The 18,215-nt window shown below is 42.2% G+C and overlaps 1 protein-coding gene across 3 annotated transcripts in view; it reads left to right on the top strand.

Moving 5' to 3' along the window:
* Positions 1-18,215, top strand: part of CDS2 (CDP-diacylglycerol synthase 2) — a 68,785-nt gene that overhangs the window by 27,182 nt on the left and 23,388 nt on the right. Inside the window, exon 1 of one of the 3 annotated variants that reach the window (XM_064275805.1) lies at positions 4,488-4,552. The exons of 1 other annotated variant lie outside the window; for it this stretch is intronic. The gene's annotated coding sequence lies outside the window, so the exon portion shown is untranslated. Of the gene's footprint in view, positions 1-4,487; positions 4,553-17,090; positions 17,109-18,215 lie in introns of those variants that run through there. One more of the 3 variants, XM_064275806.1, reaches the window with a different exon arrangement.

Below are 18,215 nucleotides of genomic sequence, written 5' to 3'. Positions count from 1 at the left end.
CAAGCCATGGTATTTTCAGTTGCCTCATATGCATGCAAAAACTGGACAATGAATAAGGAAGACTGAAGAAGAATTGATGTCTTTGAATTATGGTGTTGGAGAAGAATATTGAATATACCATGAACTGCCAGAAGAACGAACAAATTTGTCTTGGAAGAAGTACAGCTAGAATGCTCCCTAGAAGCATGGCAGAATCCTCTATTGTACATATAGGTTGTTTCCAGTTTCTTGTAATAAACAAAGCTGTGATGAACATCCGCATATGAATTATGTGTTTCTCTGGATATTCACTTAGGGTAGTTTTCTGGACATAGAACGATTAGATCTGAGGAGGTGAATCATTTATAAGCTCTTAATATATGTTTTGAAGGAGCCCTGGTGGCACAATGGTTAAATGCTCAGCTGCTAACCGAAACGTTGAAGATACGAACCCACCATCCGTGGGAGAAAAGACCTGGTGACCTGTTCCCACAAAGATTTCAGCTAGGAATTCCTATGGGACACTTTTACTCTGTTCTGTAGGGTCAGAATGAGTCAGAACTGGCTTGACAGCATACAACAACAAGACGTATTTTCAAATTGACTTTCATAAGGTGGTGGCACTAGTTTACATTTCCACCAGTACTGTATGAGCGTGTTGGTTTTTTCCAACTCGGGTCAACAGTGAATATTATTTTTTCCTCTATTCTTCAGTCTGATTTGAGACAAATGGTTTCTCATGCAATGTTATTTTAATGTCATTGACTGTTCGTGGGGTTAAGTGCACAGGTCGTTTGTATTTGGTAATTTGTTTCTGTCTTTTGCTGATTTTTCTATTGGCATGTTCATGTTCTTCTTCCTGATTTATGAGTTTTTTACAGCCGAAGAAGTTGACCTTTTTGCCATATGCTGCAAATCTTTCTCAGTTTGTCATTTTTAGTGTTTTTCCTTTTGAGGAAGTTGTAAGTTATTTTGTAGTTAAACCTATCAGTCTTCTGTGGCTTCTGTTTTTGATGTCATGTTTACAGCTTAGTTCCTCTGAGCCCCTCCTCCCCATTGTATATTTTCTTGTAGTAGTTTTATGGTTTGCTTTTGACATTGAAGTCTTTAATCCATCTGTATATAGTTTAATGAATGGTGTGAGGCAGACATCTAAACTGAGGTATTGTTCTTAATGGATTTTTTTTTAGTGATCATGCATTTTTCAGTCATGCCACTATGTTAGCCGAGCAGGGAGCTGGGGGCAGGTTATGGCTTTGTGTTGGTGGGATGCTTGTCAGGGCTGTGACGTTATTACAGGTCCTAACAATGTAGTGACCAGCTGGCCACTTGTATACACATGTAGAAGCAGGATCACTGGAATATCAGAAGTGTTAGCTGCTACTTTATAGCGATGAGTAAACAGGCCTGAAGTTCAGTAACTTGATGGAGTTAGAATTTGAACCCAGGTGGTTTCATGGATCCTAATCTTAGTTCTGTGCTCTTTCCCTTGGACCTGCCTCTCTGTCCTCCTAGTCTTCCGTCATTATTCCTCCATGGTTAGCTCAAAGAGTCCCTAAAACTGGAGGACCTGCATTCTTCTCAGGGCTAGCCAGCAGTGCCCTGGGGGGTGGAGGAGCCCTTGCTTCTCTCTGCACCCAGTCTTGGACAGAAGAGCAGTGACAGTGGCCACTGAGTCCCTTGGGCCTTCAGGCTGGAGGAAGCAAAGGCAGTCTGGGAACCGGCCTGAAGGCTGTAAGCAGGCAGTGGGCAGCACCAGTGCAAGGTCCGTGTGGCTCTGAACCCTCATCCCCTCATCAGCCCCAGCCTCTTCTGTGGAACCCACTTGACTCCCGCACCCCATTTCTTCAGCTCCCGCTCTTCTCCAGGCTTCTGTGGCATTTAGCTGTCTAAACCCTCATTGGGTGCTGTCTCCTGTTTTCTCAGTAGATGAAGTCTTCGGAGTCAGGCTCCTTATCTTGGATTTCTGTGGCTCCCACAATATTCAGAAAAAACATGTTGATTCATCGTGGGGGTCCTGGCTAGGTAGCAAAACTGACTGTCCAAGGGGGAACACACAGGCCTAGCTATCCTGCAGAGTTGGTCATAAACTCTTGGTTGCTAGTCAAGCTTGGCTGTTCCCTGGCACATAAGGTTGTCAGGGGATTTAGTGGTGGTAAATCAGCTGTAAAGATTAGCAGCTGGGCAGGCAGCGAGAGGTGGGTCTTTGGTTTCATGAGAAATTTGGTGGTACTTGGCAATGACAGTTGTGGAACAAAAAGAAGACATTGACCTGTCAATGTTTATTTTAGTATGGAAATAACTGCATTAGCACTCACAGTGCTCTAAGTATCAATCCCAGTATTTTATTAAAAGAGTTTAGAATTTATGAAACTAAAAAGATGGTAAAACTTAAATGATTCAAGTGCACAAAGATTGAACACACTTAAAGATCAAGTAAAAACCTAAATTCATAAGATGAATTTCAGTGCTAAACAGAAATTAACTGTTCCTTATGTAGGCTAGTAGATAAAATAAATAAAATTTAGATTTTATTAAAAATAAAATTTAGTATGTTAACTACATTTACTAAATTCAAAATTAAAATTCGCTCAAATTTAAAATGCAGTGATCTTTTTTTTTTTTTTCAATTGTGGTGAAAATATATACAACAAAACATTTGTCAATTCAACAGTTTCTACTTGTACTGTTCAGTGACATTGGTTACAGTCATGCAGTTAAAGTGTGCCGTCCCTGGTGACATTGATCCAGGCATACTTTTGTGCAAAATTTCCCATGTGCTGAAAAATTAACTCCATGAGTTAGGGAATAAGACCACTGATCTCCTTCTCTTTGCCTCTTCATCTTTCACCTCCAAATAATTGCACACCTGTTTTTTTCATAACTTTGAAGAAATATTTTTTAAATAATATTTCATTTTTGATGAAAATATATACAGCAAAAACACACTCCCATTCAACAATTTCTACACACAGTGTTCAGTGACATTGGTTAGATTCTTCACATTGTGTCAGCATTCTTATTATTTCTGTTCTAGTTTTTTACTCCCCTTGACTTAGTCTCACTGCCGCCAAACTTCTCACCTATGCTTTATAGTAACTGTTTTCCATTTGGCCTCATATAGATAATTTTTTAAAAGAGCACAGAGTACTCAAGGTGACATTCTGTACTTTTTTTTTTTTTTTTAATATTGTGTTTATGGTGAAGATTTTCACAGCAGTTTGGGCTCTCATTCAACAATTTCTGTACAGATTGTTCAGTGACATTGGTTACAGTCTTCACAATGTGTGAACATTCTCATTATTTCTGTTCTGGTTGTTCCATTTCCATTAATCTAGTTTCCCTGTCCCCTTACATCCTCATCTTTGTTTTAAAGTAATTACTGACCGACCGTTTGGTCTCCCATAGGTATTTTTTTTTAAAGGAGTACAGTACTTATGGGTGATATTTCTTATTTTGTGAGCCACGAGGAAGTCTTTTTGATTCTTTTTTGGGGAGAGGGCAGAAACTGCAGCCTTTTTATTGATACCATGCGCTGTGGCTCTTGTTAAAGAGGGCATTTCCTGTTTGTCTTGGTGTTCTTTGGTTGCATCATTAGTTTAGAAAGTCTTCGAAGTGGAGTATGAGTTAGTCTTCAAGCAGAAGGTTTGCTTTATTGGTTGATTTTCTTCCCCTTGTTGAGGATTATGGAGGGATGAAAGAAGCTTCTAAATTAGCATATTTTGGTGTGATGCAGAATTTTAATACAGCATCGCAAAAGTCTCAAAACGTAAATGGAGTAACAGGAAAACATGCCATGTAGAGTGTGTTTACACTGTGTAGGTGCTAGGTTTTTCAGCTCATAGTTCTAGTTTGTCATCTACAAAACGGCAACAATGCTGTGTCTCATCTCCCCACTTCCCCTCCATTCTCTTATAAAATCAGCATTTGTATGGTGTTTTAGTTTATAGTATTTGCATTGCCTCAGGCAGGGCCTTTCAGCTTTTAATGATCTTGATACTCAGGAATAAATACGTTTTTACGCTGTGACCGAATGCAAGCTTGCATGTGTGTATTGCTCTAAAACACAGGTTTCATGAGATAGTGCTTACTCTTACTACCTGTGATACATGCAGAAGGTTTCTGTTTTCACTTTATTCAGTTTACTTTTTATTCAAGTCTAATGTATTTGCAGAAATGTGCACATATCCTTGTTATACAGTGGGATGACTTTTTTCAAAGTGAGCACGCCCCTGTAACCAGCACCCAGGTCAAGAAATGGAGTGTCACCAGGTCCCAGAAAGGCTCCCTCGAGCTCTCTTCAGTCACTGACCTCTCTCAAGGGTAGCCACTAGCCTGATGTCTGCCACCATAATTTATTTTTTGCTAGTGTGACCCATTGAATTGATTTCAAGACCCGGTAGGTCTCTACCCAGGGTTTGGAAAACATGGCCTCATCTTATTTTATCTTCCCAGTAGCCGTTGAGATAGGAATTGTTTCTCTTTTACAGATGAAAAAGCTGAGACCCAGAAGGTGACATGAGTTCTCCCAAGACCACACGGCTAGTACCGGTCCCCCTTCTGAGCATTTGAGGTACACTTCTCCCTGAGATAAGGAGTGACTTGCTTCTTTGGAAAGTCAGCTATAGCCTTTTTGTTTTTATATCTACTTTATCACTTCCTCTTTTGTTTACAGGATTGAGATTCATTATTAATTAGCTTTAGTGAATTCCCGATATTGCCATTCTTAAATACCGAAAATCCTTTTTGTTTGTATGCTTTTATGAATATGAGTTGTATATATCTGCCCATGGTTAAGAGCCCAGTTGCTGATCAAAAGATTGGTGCTTTGAACCCACCCAGTCACTCTGGGAGAAAGACCTGGCGATCTGCTTCCGTAAAGATTACGGCCAAGAAAACCCGAAGTTCTACTTTGTCACAGAGGTCACTGTGAGTCAGAACCAACTTGACAGCACCCAACAACAGCAACAACATACCTGCTCGTTGCTTTGGAGACTTTGGGCTTTGAGGGCTTCATGGCGTTCATCCTCTGGCTTCCCCCTAATAGAATAAGTGGAAACTCTGCAGGGGTGTAGATGGCCCGCAGGTGTGATGAACGACTTGGGTGGGGCGTGCACAGCTCCCTTCCCCTACTGTGTGGATAACTGAAGGGTTAGAGTGTATTCTATTTATCAGACTTAACCCTCAGCCGAGACCAAGTTGGGCAGAGGCAACAGCTGGCCTGTTCACAGTAGTGAAGATTAGGTGGGAGTCACAGTTGGGCAGAGGCAACAGCTGGCCTGTTCACAGTAGTGAAGATTAGGTGGGAGTCAGAGTTGCATTCGTGCCTGCTCGGGTCATCTCTCTGTGTTTGCTGGGAGCAGCAACCAGCTTGGCGAGGTGCTCAGCTCTGGAAGCCCAAGCTGCAAAAGGCAGACATTTCCTTTTTTGCAAGAATGCTGGAGGAGAGGAGTCAGCAGCTGCTTGAGATATCCTTCTCATTCTACTACCCACCCCTGTTCTCCTGGATGTTTAATGGTTCATCCTATGACATTCTTCTTTTTAGAGTTTCAGATTCCTTCCACTTACCAGTCAGCAAATCATGTAAACATGGTCAGTGAGATGGGGACATTTTGAGCAAAATGGTTAGCTATGTGATGTCACTTGTTAGTTGCCGTTGAGTTGGCTCCAGCTTGTGGCGATCCCATGTATAACAGGATTAAATGTACTCCTGCCATTTTAACCTACAAACTCAAAAGTGGGTGACTTCTTAGTTATTCCTTAACCTGTCTTCTTCCCTCCCTCCTTCCCTCTCTTCCATTTACTGAGAAGTAAGAAACAATTACTGAGGGCCTCTTATGTGCCAGGCAGTGTCGTAGGCTGTAGAGACATAGCAGTGAATAAACAAAGTCCCTTCCACCATGGAGTTCATGTTCCACTGGGGGAGACAGACAGACAAATGTGCAGTAATTTCAGGTGGTAATGATGTTATGGGAGCCCTGATGGCGCAGTGGTGAAGAGCTCGGCAGCTGTCCAAAAGGTTGGCCGTTTGAATCCACCAGCTGCTCCTTGGAAACCCTGTGGGGCAGTTCTGCTGTGTCATATAGGGTCGCTGTGAGTTGGAATCAACTTGATGGCAACAGGTTTTTTATTTTTTATTATTAAATAATGTCATGAAGAATAAAGCAGGGTGTTTCTTAATATGAGGATAGCATTTTTGAAGTGTTAGTATTGGAAGGTGCCTTCCAGTATATAGTCCAGTTAGCTCCATGCAGAGATGTGTTCTGACTCTGCCTGGAACGTTTTCCATTATTCAGGGGAAACTAGTAGAAATGTACAGGACCTATACGTTCTGTAAGGCAGAGTTGAACCAAGGATGCTAAAAGGTTTCACTCTCTCTGCTTATTCATTCATTAACCCTGGCAACACATTAGCTGCTGGCAGGAAATACAGCTCATTACCACCTTGATATTATGGGTGTCCCTAGGGGCTTTTTTCTGAATCCATTTTTACTGTTTGGAAGGGTTGAAATTGCAGCGGTGCTTTTAGTCATTAGTTGCATTTGCATAACATAGATCCAGGATCACCATGAGTCAGAGCCCACTGGTAGGGTTGCCTCCCCTGAACAGATGCTGGCAAACCGGTATACTAGCTTTGTAGGAAAAAAAAAAAATTTTTTTTTTTTTTTAAAGGTTGATAAATCTGATTAATTTTGAAAAATACTCATTGAGCTTTTACCAGATTCCAGACCTTGAGCTGTCAAGGTAAACAAAGATGAGTTGGGCAGTCCCTACTTTAGATGAGCTTGCAATCTAAATTAGGTTATGGGAAATGCCCTCTTAACATGAATGTAAACCCTAATAAATGGTATGAGGAAGTAGATGTAACATGCTGTGGGAACTTTATCAGGAGAGGGATAAAGTTGGTGAGAAGGATGGGAATCAGGAAATACTTTTCTGGAAGAGTCTTAGTGGCTTATTAGGTGGGACTTGAAGGATGAGCAGAGAGAAGAAGAGGCTGGGAGCAAATGGGAGAGGAGTGAGGGGTGGGATGTAATCAGGAACAAAGAGAAGTTGCATTTGGCTAGAGCAGGTGGTGTGTGCATGTGAGGGATAGATTGGCATGAATTGTGGAGGACCCTGGATGGGAGGCAGTTTGTTTTTAATCCACTAGGAAAAGAAGAGTGGAGGAATGGTATAATTAGCACTTTGTGTTCTGAAGATTAATCTGGTAGTATGTGGAGAATAAGCTACAGAAGGGAGGAGTTAGGGGAGAAACCAATTAGGAGACCAGTGTAGTAGGGAAAGGTTGAAACAGACTCCAGCAAGGCTACCAACACTGAGAATGGAAAGAAGAGTTTGGTAAGGAAAGACCTTGTAGTGACAGGCTCCGCCCAGTGTGAGAACTGATGAGGTGGATTTGGGGACAGTGATGAAGATCAGTGTTTTTCATGGAGTACAGTTCTACCTCAGATACATTGGGGTCTTAAAGAAAAGCAGGAGGAAGAGTTAGTTTGAGTGGGAAAGAAGGTGATTGGTACCTTTTTGGACCTATTGAGTTTGAGGTCCTCGTTGGACATTGATGTGTCTTGCTGGCAGGTTGAAATGTAGGTCAGGTGGTTGGGGGAGAGAACATGACTAGTGTGTGGAGGATACGACCATACAAGAGGTTGGATGGCATTGGATCAGCTCACTGAGGGTCCAGTGTTGCAATACAACCTTGGCAAGTACTGACATTTAGGAAATGTGAGGAGGAAGAACAGAGAAAAAATATGAATGGAGAGAAAGAAAACTAAGATTGTTTTGGTTTTAAATGCAGGAAGTCACTCAAACTTGCTTAAAATGAAAAAGCGAGTTCATTGACTCATGCAACTTAAAAGACCAAGGGAATTCCTGGGTTTGGAACTGGTTTAATTCAGGGGCTCAGATGTCACCAAGCCTTGGCCTCTCTCCATCTCTTGGCGCTCTTTCACGTTGGCTTCGTTTCTAGGCTTCAAATGGTAGCAAGCAGGTGAAAGTCCAGATGTCTGCCAGCAGGTAAAAGGCCACTAGAAGATCATTTCTCCTTCTGGTGGCTGCAGAAGTACAGAGAATCTCCCTGATTGGGTCCTGTGACAAGGGAGCTCTACTAACCAGGTCTAAATTATGTGCTAATACCTGGAGTAGGGGAGGGGTGGTGATCCAAAGGCAAAAGTAGGGACTGTTATCACAAAAGGGGAAACGAAACTGGGTAGAAAAAGCTCTGTAACATTCTTTTTTTTTAAATTGTGCTTTAAGTAAGAGTTTACAATTCAAGTCAGTTTCTCATACAAAAACTTATACACACATTGTTATGTGACCCTGACTGGTCTCCCTACAATGTGACAGCACACCCCTTCTTTCTACTCTGTATTTCTGGTGTTCACTCAGCCAGCTCCTGTCCCCTCTGCTTTTTCATCTCGCCGCCAGGCAGGAGCTGCCCACATAGTCTCATGTGTCTACTTGAGCTAAGCAGCACACTCCTCACCAGTATTGTTTTATGTCTTATAGTCCAGTCTAATCTTTGTCTGAAGAGTTAGCTTCAAGAATGGTTTTAGTTTTGGTTAACAGAGAGTCCAGGGGCCATGACCTCTGAGGTCCCTCTAGTCTCAGTCAGACCATTAAGCCTGGTCTTTTTACTAGAATCTGAGGTCTGCATCCCACTTTTCTCCTGTTCCATCAGGGATTCTCTGTTGTGTTCCCTGTCAGGCCAGTCATTGGTGGTAGCTGGGCACCATCTAGTTCTTCTGGTCTCGGGCTGATGGAGCCTCTGGTTTATGTGGCCTTTTCTTTCTCTTGGGCGCTCCAACATTTTTGATAAATTCATTCGAAGCGAGATCATGTTAAGTTTTTACAATTCAACAATTTAAAAGTATAACTATTGTTTTTTTCTCTTTGCTTTTTTTGTATGATGTTCATGTAGGCATGTATAAGAAATCTTCCTTTGTGAAACGCATAAACAGCAGAAAACTACTTCAGTGGTCTGATTTACAGACTGTTGGTAAGCTGCCAGAGGAAAAGTGATGCTAATGCACATGGTTTCTAGTTTTAGTTTCTTTTTTAATACATCTCAGTAATCTTTTATGGATGTGACATCTTTCATCTCTCTGAGGATAATGCCTTTTTTCTTAACTTTTTTTCTCCCTGCATAAACTATTTTCTCCAAGCAGTATTTTGCTTTTATCTGTCTGCTTTTGTCTCTTCTATGTTAGGGGGTATTCTGAGAGATCTGGTACTCCTTGGTTGTCTGCTCAGGATTAAAAGTCAAAGACTGAAAAGTCCTTCCCTCTTGGGTGATATAGGCTAGACCGCTTTAGGGAGCACCAGCTAGCTTTCAGTCTTTCCTCTGGGGCTTGTCAGATTCCCTTGAGAAGAGCCTTCCAGTTTTCTGCCTAGGGGACTCAGACAAAGCCTCCAGGGTTCTGGGTGTTGTGTGGGAGAAGAGGGCTAGGGTCTTGGCATTTTTTATGGATTGAATTGTATCCCCCCAAAATGCATGTCAACATGACTAGGCCATGATTCCAAGTACTGTGTGGTTGTCCACCATTTTGTGATCTGATGTGATTATCCTATGTGTTGTAAATCCTAACTTATGATGCTAATGAGGCAGGATTAGAGACAGTTATGTTAATGAGGCAGGACTCAATCTACAGGGTCAGTTATGTTTTGAGTCAGTCCCTTTTGAGATATGAAAGAGAGAATCGAGCAGAGAGGAGAGAGACCTCATTACCACCAAGCAAGAAGAGCCAGGAGCATGTGCACCCTTTGGGCCTGGGGTCCCTGCGCTGAGAAACTCCTGGACCAGGGGAAGATTGATGACAAGGACGTTTCCCCAGAGCTGACAGAGAGAGAAAGCTTTCCCCTGGAGCTGGCACCCTGAATTTAGACTTCTGGCCTCCTAAACTGTCAGAATAAACTTCTGTTTTTGAAAGCCATCCACTTGTGGTATTTCTGTTACAGCAGCACTGGGTAACTAAGACAGCATTCACATGCATAAACCCACTTAATCTCTGTTTTCAATATGGAAGCTTTGCCTTCAGCTCTGCTTGGTGTCTTCCAATCCAGAGACCTTTCCAGAGAATGAACCTGTGGTCCGTTTTTTGTTCTATTGAGGTAAAGTTTAGCATAGAATTCACCGTGTCAGCCATTTTTAAAGTGTACAGCTCAGTGCCTTTCAGTGCATTCTCAGTGTTGTGCAGCTGTCACCACTGTCTAATTCTAGACCATGTCAGTACGCAAGGAAGAAACACCTACCCGTGAAGCAGTCACTCGCCATTCCTCCTACCCAGTCTGCTTTCTGTCTCTCTAGGTTTCCTATTTGGACATTTCATGTAAATGGAAACGTAAAATATGTTGTCCTTTGTGTCTGGCTTCTTTCACTTAGCGTGTTGTCAAAGTTCATCCATGTTGTAGCGCGTGTCAGTTCGTTATTCCTTTCTTATGACCCGATCACATTCCATTGTAGGGATATGCCACGTTCCATTGTAGGGGTATGCCACGTTCCATTGTAGGGATATGCCACATTTCATTTACCCATTCATTAGTTGGTGGATGTTTGGGCTGTTTCTGTTTTTTGGCTAATGTGAATAATGCTACTGTGTACACAGGTGTGCAGGTTTTCGGGTGAACATATTTTTTTTTTTTAATTCTCTTGAGTATATACCTAGGAATGGAAAACTTTCTTTACAGGGGTGAAAAGAAAAGGGAATATATACCAACCACTCTGACCAGGACCGCAATAGTAGGTCATGGACAGAGTGGGAGAGAAATGTAGAACAAAATCCAAACTCATAAATAAGACCAGACTTACTGGTCTGACAGAAACTGGTGGAACCCCCGGGACTATAGCCCTTAGACACGCTTCAAACTTGGAACTGAAATCACTCCTGGAGATCATATTATAGCTGTACAATAGACAGGCCTATGAAATGGACAGTAATAACACCACTGAGGAATGTATACCTCAGAACAGTCAACTATACAAGACCGAAAGGGCAGCATTTGCCCCAAAGCAAAGTTCAGAAGGCCCATGGGGGCAGGAAACCTAGGGAAATGGACATGGGAATCCAAGGAGAGTGCTGACACATGCAGGGGTTTGCAACCAGTGTCACAAAACAAGCTGTGTATAAATTGTCAAATGGGAAACTAAGTTGCTCTGAAACTTTTCACCTTAACAAAACAAAACAAAACAAAATCAAGGGGCCTGACTGCTTATCAAACAGTTTTCACTCAATCCTTTATTTTACTGCCAGTTCCAGAGTCTTTGGAAAATTCAAATTTGGTCCTCAATTTCCCCATCCTTGGCTTACGGTTCAGCTTTCTCTGATCAATTTCCATTTAACCATCTATTTTCCAGCTTCCTAAAAAAAAATTGTTGCTATTCTTGTTCTCCCCATCTTTTATTTTTATTATGCTTTAAGTGAAAGTGTACAAATCGAGTCTTTCATACAAAACCTTATATACACCTTGCTATATACTCCTAGTTGCTCTCCCCCTAATGAGACAGCACACTCCTTCTCTCCACTCTGTATTTGTGTCCGTTCAGCCAGCCTCTGGCCCCCTCGGCCTTCACATCTTGCTTCCAGACAGGGGCTGCACACATAGTCTCACGTGTCTACTTGATCCAGGAAGCCCACTCCTCACTAGTATTGTTCTCCCCATCTTTGAGGGTTTATGAATTTAACATTACTAAAGAAAACCCCCATTTCCAAACAGGATCATATTTATAGGTATAAAACCCAAACACATTGCCATCAAGTCAGTTCCGACTCATAGTGACCTTATAGGACAGAGTAGAACCGCCCCATAGGGTTTCCAAGGAGTAACTAGTGGATTTGAACTGCCAGTTTTTTGGTTAGCAGCCAAGCCCTTAACCACTGTGTCACCAGGGCTCCTTGTGTCTTGATGGTGGGTGATAAATTTGAACTTAAATAAGATCTTTTACTAGTAAAATTCATTATATATTAACAAAATATTGCTTTTATTTGCTTTATATGTTGGGGTTACATGGAGATAGCAGTTGATGTCAGGGTTCCACTGTCAAACTAGGAAGCAGAAGATGGTTTGTGGCTTGCGTCCTGGACACTGTTCAGAAGGCCTTCGACAAACTATTTGCCCTTTGGGAGCCTTGATTTTTACTTCTGCAGCATGGGCACAATGTTGTCTATGCTGGCAGATGTGTTTCATCCAGGGTGCCGTGAGTCTCAGGTGCTGAGGAAGTGTGTAGGTGTTTCTGCTTCTCCCTGCTTGTCTTAGAGCTGCCTATGAGCAGTGAGGTTGGAGGCCTCCCTTTTCCAAAGCATGTGCCAAGTGGTTCTAGTCCCCACTTCACACATGTGGAGGAACAAGAGCTCTGGGGCACTTGAACTTTTTTCTCCCCAGCTGTTGGTTGAGGTAGGTGCAACTGCTATACTTGCTGCGCTGTCCACTGTGGTAGCCACTAGCCATCTGTGGCAATTTAGTTTAAATTTAATTAAAAGTAAATAAAATAAAAATTCAGTTCCTTAGTCTCCTTAGCCACATTTTCATTGTTCAGTAGCTACATGTAGCTACTGCTGTTGTTGGATGCTGTTGATTTCAGCTCAAAACAACCCCCCATGTGACAGAGCAGAACTTCCCCAAAAGGTTTTCTAGGCTGTACTTTTTATGGGAATGAATTGGCAGGCCTTTGTCCTGCAGATCCACTGAGTGGGTTCAAACTGCTAATCTTTCAGTGAGCAGCCGGGCGCTTAACCGTTTCACCATCAGGGCTCCTTGTAGCTAGTGACTCCCATATGGCACAGTGCAGACATAGAACATTTCCGCTTTTGCAGAAAGTTCAACACTGACAAAGCCTAGAGGTGGAATGGGCCTGGGTGATCTAAGCCCAGCAGTGTCATCAAGGATCCTGTCTAAGAGGCAATAGATAGGTAACTGACCCATATGTCAACTGTTTTCTTGCTTTATGTAGCTAAAACCTAGTATAGACATAGTTTTATATTCTGCTTTTTTCGTGTAGCTACATGGTGTTTATAGTTATCTTGTTTATAGCTGCAAAGCAAGTTGATTTACCGTAATTTGCCTAATACTTTTCCCTGGTTAGGGATAGAAAGCATGTTTCCATTTCTTTAGCACCATGGTGAGGTTTGTTCTTTCCCCAAATGTCTCAGACTCAGCCTCTCTGGTTTCTTCCTGTTTCTGTTATGGTGGTATTCTGTCTGCGTCTCCTTACTGTTTAAACCTCTATTGAACATGTTTGGCCCCTGGGTAAGGCCTGACCAGCGCTAGAGCAGTACTATTCTTGTGTTAATACAGTTTAAGGTTACACTTGCCTTTTTTGTCATTTGAACTGTGAACTCTGTGTATCTTGTCAACTAAAATCCTTAAGTCTTTGTGTGAATATGTTACTACTAAGCTATAGCTGCCTTAAGTTGTGCTTCTGCACTGGCACTTAAAACCTTGTGTTAATTGCTGTCTCATGTTTGTAGAGTTGGCCCATCTTTCTAGCACACTGACATTTTTAAGTGTTTTTTTTTTTTTCTTATTTCTGGTGTATTTACCTTTCTAAGTTTTGTGTCACCTGCATGTTTTGTCATTGTTTCATGTAAGCCATTGATGAGCAAGGTTAATAGAAAGCAAAGCAGGAACTGGGTGTAAAATGTGATTACAAATATGTTATCGCCTTGCCCTGAGAGAGGGGAAACTACACATTGGGAAAAAGGCTAGAATGAAATGTACAGAATGTTAATTATTTTGGGTAATCGAATAGTGGGATGCATATCCAAGTTTTCTTTAAGGACAAGTATTACTTAAAGAAAAATGTTTACCAAGACCAGATGAGGGTGGAGTCCGGCCATTCCCCTAGCGCCCTCCTTCAAGGTTGATATTGATAATAAATTTTAGGTAATGGCAAGCACTATAAAGAAACGAAAACGTTTTAAGGGGATAATGATAGAAGTGGCGTTGGGCCATTATTTTAAATAGAGTGTTCAGAAAAGCCTTGAGGAGGGGCCATTTGGCCAGAGATGGAGTGATGTGACTAATTGAGCCAAGAGAAGATTTGGGAGTAAGTGCAGAGGCCAAGTCAGGAGTGAGCTCAGTGTGTTGAGAGACAGCAGGAAACCATCATGGCTGAAGTTCTGTCGTCTCTGGAGGTCACTAGTGTGTAGGGAAGAGGAGGGAAAAATAGGCTGCAATCTGATAATTCATCCTTAGCCAGCGAGAGGTCGTTAAAGGGTTTTAAATGGGGGCGATGCGTGTACCGGTATACATGTCAGAAGATCACTGGCTATTTGTGAGGAGAGCAAGTGGAGTGGAGTGGAGTGGAGGTAGGCTCCTGTAGACGAGAGGTGATGGTGGCTGGATGAGCCTAGTGATAACGTGATAGAAAGGACAGATGTCTGAGACATGTCTTGGCTGAAGACCCAACAGGATTTGGATTGATTGTTTTTCAGTTGGAAGTAATAATAATAGTTCATTCAGCTCTTTGGCTTAACCCTTTAAAGGATGAATTATTATTTTTTTGGAATTTTTTTTGTGACGCCAGGTTATTTTTTTAACTAATGGAATGGATGCTGAATCATTGTTGGTAGTTTTTTATTATTTGAAAAAACAGGATGTCAATTGCAAGCAGGCCATATCAATCCCATGTTTCATGAAAGTACATCACACACACATGGTACATATCAGTCCGGTACATATCAGTCCCGTGGCCCAAGAAGTGTATCACAAACTATTTTCAGGGAGGCAAGCACTTCATAAAAGATGCCATCAGGGAGGCGAGCACTTTATGAAAGATGTCATTGGGGAGGTGACTAATGCAAGCAGGCTATATTGGTCCCGTGTTCGTGAAACATCACACACGTGGTACATATCAGTACCATGGCCTAGGAAGTGCATCACAAACTTTTCACCCCAAAAATAACTCATTTACTTGACTATTTCTGAATGCTGGTAACTGTACCTTCCCAGTAACACAAAGGGAATAGTAAACATACTTGCAAGCCTTATCTTGCTGTACAGAAGCCAAAAGTCATAAAAGTTTAATACAGTCACTCCTCCAGAAAGCATCCCCTCATACAAATGGCTCTCAACACTTAAAAGTGGCACCGACCAACTTCCTTGTTTTTTAGGCGGTTGCACCAGTATCCGCCATGATGCCAGAATGTACTAAAGTGGCTCAAATACCTGCCAATGAACCTCCAGGGGCAGAAAATGTACGTGGAACAGATACATGCCATCGTCTGTTACAGGTCAAACCAGGCTCTGTTGTCACTCCTCTCTGCCTTCCAGGTGTCGGTAGAGTTACAGGCCAGTACAAGCACCTGGAGCTACCCTGCCCCATCTGTTCCCTCTTTCTCTCAGCCTGATGAGGGGAGAGAGCAGGTTGTTGTCCCTACAGCCATCTAACAAGATTCTAGTGCTCTAATGTGATTGTACCATTTAGGTCAAGTGCCAGCTCCAACGCAGTCAAGGTGCCTGCTGGCTTAGGCTGGGTTTAAATACCTCTTCCAGACGGAGCCAGTCACTATGGCAAAGGGAATGGAATTAAAATAATTAACCTGTATAGGCTATTAACACACCATGAAAGAGAAGTGGAATGGATTTTGGGAGGGAGCCAACTGCAGAATCCAGTACCCAGAGGAAGATGGGGTGAGAAAAATTAAGTGTGATTCCAGGTTTCTGTCTTATGTGACATACAGAGATAGAGATTGTGGTCCTATCAGCTAGGCAAGACTTCAAGATCAACAGTTTTGGGGACAATGTCAGAAGTTCTCTTTGTATACATTCAAGATGCCTTTTTTGAAGACCTTCTGGTGGAGATGTCACTAAGTAGTTGGATATATGGGTCTGGTGCTAGGGGAGACACTGGAGGAGAGGTTGGGGTTGGAGGTATAAATGTTGGGACTTTGGTGTGGAATTGGTGATTAAAGCGAAGGGACAGACTGGGTGATAATACAGTTGTCTGATGATAATGCTTAGGGAGAGAGTGTATTGGTCCAGAATTGAACCCAGAGCCAGTTCAACATTTAAAGGTTAGGTAGAAGGAAAATAGAGTGCACAGAAGTCTGAGAGAGAGCAGACAGGTAGAACGAGAACCTCAAAAGTGTGGTACCCTGGAAGCTGAGAGAAGAATGTTTCAAGTAGGAAACAGTTAACTAGGTCTGATATTGGCAAGAGATGTGGTAAGATGGTGACCATCCCATTTGTCATCATTATGGAGGTGTAATTTACTTAATGTATTTGAAATTTTAGATTCAGTTTAGGTCCCAGGACCTGGGACATCACACTGAAGCCACATTGACTTTTCTCTGCTGAAATACTGGCATCTGAAAGTCACTTGCTATTCAGCTGACCACACACTGCTGCCCAGTCGCTTCTCACTCATAGGGTTTCCTGGGCTGTAAAGGAGACTGCCACATCTTTCTCCAGCCAGGCATTTCTTTATCTGTTGGAGAGAAAGACTTTGATAAACTCCAAGGACAAGAATTGAAAACTGTTCCTTTTCATTCTGTGGCAGCTACATTCTTTGCTCTCCTGAGGGCACTTGATTTGAAAGAAATTCTTTTTTTTTTTAAACTTTTTATTAAAGGAACTTTCAAACACAAAGTAGAATAATTTAACATTATTGTAGCTATTGTAAGGAAAGGTATGGTAAACACTTGCTGTTCACCTTTATCAGTTCTCAAAAATTGATTTGGTTGCATAGCAGCCTCCAAAGGTGGCCCCTGTGGTTTTTTACAGTTATCATTGTGAACTTACAGGTTTTCATATATTTGTGTTTAAGTTAGTTTTAGTATATTTTTTACTGCTCAAATTGCCCCGTATTTGGTCATTAAAGCCAAGCCAAACCAGTCGCTGTCAAGTCGATTCCAACTCACGGGCACCCCATGTGTGTCAGAGTAGGAACTGTGCTCCGTACAGTTTTCAGTGGCTGGCTGTGAACTTTAGGAAGTAGATTGCCAGGTCTTTCTTCTGAGTGACCTCCGTGTGGACTCGAACCACCAACCTTTTGGTTACCAGCCAAGTACTTAACCATTCTCTCCACCCAGGAACTGCGTTTCTTAGCTGGCTTTCTCATTTTTTTGTATTTCATCTTTTCCTAGGGAGTTTCTGTGATTTATCAACAAAGGAAAACTATTTCGAGTTGTTTCCGTAAGTTTCTTCTGCAGCTAATATGACAATTTTGTGATTGACAACACTGCTAATTTCATTTTTTTCAAGGGAAGAATGTTAAATTCCATTTGATTGGCTGTTTCCATGACTATCAGTTACAAACCAGGCATACCAAAAAGGTGTCAATATAATATTCCAAATGCAGGGTAGGAGAGGCTGGGGCATGAAACACTGGGGACATAGGCTCTTGTGTCCACTTACCTTGTCTAGTGATCTTGGTAGTAAGCACTGCTGTGAGATAGGTGATGCTGGGGCAGGTAATGGATGGTGATTTATGATTTACAGGCTCATCAGATGTGGAGCTCCACAGCAGAGGTCTAGGGAGCACATCTGAGCCCAGTTTCGAAATTGCAGATAAGCTTTTCTTTCCCATCTCATTAGATCTTTTGGCAATATTTGCAATACTCTCTTCCTTGAAAGAGCCTTATTCTAATAAAGGGGAAACTAAACACACTCACTTCTTCCCTTGGTAAGGCTGAAGACTCATTTTCCCTTAAATGCTAAGCAGAGATGCCTCACTAGGGAACTGATGATAAGACTTGCTGGACTCCAGCAGGGCTTCTGATTTTCGGTGGCTTTTTCCTAACCCTGGAAAAAAATGTGATGTCATCAGAACAGAACTGTGGGAGGAGCCTTCCCAGGGCCTGGGATGATTTTTCCTCCTCTGTAGTCTGGGTCCTGAGTTAAATAGTGGCTTGCGATGATGGTTGATACTCCCTGCAACTGTTTCAGATTATAGTTGTACGCTTTGTTCTTTTAGCAAACGGATGCTTTTACTTCATAGGGAGGCTTTGATGCGGAAGGTGGGAGAGAGTGTTGGGAGAAAGAAAGATGCCTGTTTATACCTTGTCAAATTCTTCGCTTAACGTGTAAGGTCTGCAGTTGTGTGGAGGTCGTACCCAGTACAGTGGTATCTGTTTGAAATAGAAATCTAGCCTGGCATTCCTAAAAGCTGAGCTTCAGGCAGGCTTCCTCTTTCTTTTCTGGTTTTTCTCAGCCATACCTTTGCCACGAAGCCTGTACTTTTTTGAATCCCTTTGTATTAATTAGGACACGTGTGGCCCCAAGTGGCAAGAAACCCAGAAT

The sequence above is a fragment of the Loxodonta africana genome, chromosome 24 (assembly GCF_030014295.1).
Source record: "Loxodonta africana isolate mLoxAfr1 chromosome 24, mLoxAfr1.hap2, whole genome shotgun sequence".
Classification (NCBI taxonomy): domain Eukaryota; kingdom Metazoa; phylum Chordata; class Mammalia; order Proboscidea; family Elephantidae; genus Loxodonta; species Loxodonta africana.
Note: the sequence above shows the minus strand (reverse complement) of the source record. Positions and strands in the feature narration are given on the sequence as shown.